This window comes from Malurus melanocephalus, unplaced genomic scaffold (assembly GCF_030028575.1).
Source record: "Malurus melanocephalus ecotype Western Australia unplaced genomic scaffold, MMel_1.1 scaffold_664, whole genome shotgun sequence".
Taxonomy (NCBI): Eukaryota; Metazoa; Chordata; class Aves; order Passeriformes; family Maluridae; genus Malurus; species Malurus melanocephalus.
In genome coordinates, this window is record NW_026623896.1 from 204,359 (window position 1) to 205,650 (window position 1,292).

Consider the following 1,292-nt stretch of genomic DNA (forward strand, 5'->3'; position numbering starts at 1 on the left):
AAAGAGCTCTGCCCCACCTGGTTTAACAGCTCACGGAGATGGTGATGGATRCAGACTGCTYTGGTTACACCTTCCATGGAACCTAAGACATAGGGTTCTGCTATTCAAGGATTGGGATCCTCTGCTCATGTTCAGAGCAGCATTGCTCGTGCATGTCTGGCCACCTAATAAAACAGAGCAGGTTCTCCCTGAGAAATCACCTCCTCTTTTCCAGGGAGAATGGCAGGATCTGTCCCTGAGGCACTGAAATGTTGGATATTCTTGGAATTTTGTTTAAAACCCCAAAGGAAGTTTTGGCAATGAATGGCGTCCGTGAGTCCCTGCAGCAGGAAATTCATTGGTTTCCATTCCCTGCAGTAATTCCRGCTTTGTGCTCCCTGCTTGGGAAKGAAAGGAAAAGCAGATTCCTGCAGATTGCTCATCTCAGCCAGGGAATGCCATCAGTCTACATGGGTTTGGGATTCCTCTAGCCTGAATGCCAAAATAATCCAGTTATTCCTGCTTTTGGGTGGGRATTCAATGCAAGCAGCCCTGTATCCCATGCTTGTATTTCCTGCCCCTTCCCAGCTCATTTGTCCATGCAATTCCYTCATTTTTCCTCCATGAAAACTCCTACAAAAACCCCTGTATTTTAAAAGAGTTCATTAGGATGACGAGTTTTCAGCAATTAAGATTAATTGCTYGTTTGCATCACTTACACCTTCTGCATCCCGATGTGGGTGTGGGCAGGGAAAGGCTTTTGCCAGGTTTCTGGGGAGTTTTCCCTCCCTGGCTCTCCCAAGGCTCTCCTTGAAATCAAAGCTTGGATTCCTCAGTGTCTCCAGCATTCACGAGGCTTCTGGGGAACAATCCAAGGAAATATCTGGATGGTGGTGCTGAGGTTTTTGGCATCTCCTAAGCACAGCCAGGAATCCCAAAGCAACTCCTTTCCTATTTTGTTCCACAATTTGAACCAAGGAATTCTCTGCTCCCAGTGGAATGGGATGCTCCAGGATGGGTTTGTGCCTGGCAGACATTCCCTGTGCTTCCTGGATTTCCATGGGGGATGATGAAGGTGGGGACAGAAGGAAATTTGGGTCGTGAGAGAGGAGAGGTGAAGAAGGCTGAGTTCATGGGAATAACAGAAAATCAGGAATGAAATCCCTGGGAGAGCATCCTGCAGGAAGTGGGAATGGTTTCAAACCAGCAGGATTGGATGGGATATTGGGAAGGAATTGTTCCCTGGGAGGGTGGGCAGGCCCTGGCACAGGGTGCCCAGAGAAGCTGTGGCTGCCCCTGGATCCCTGGCAGTG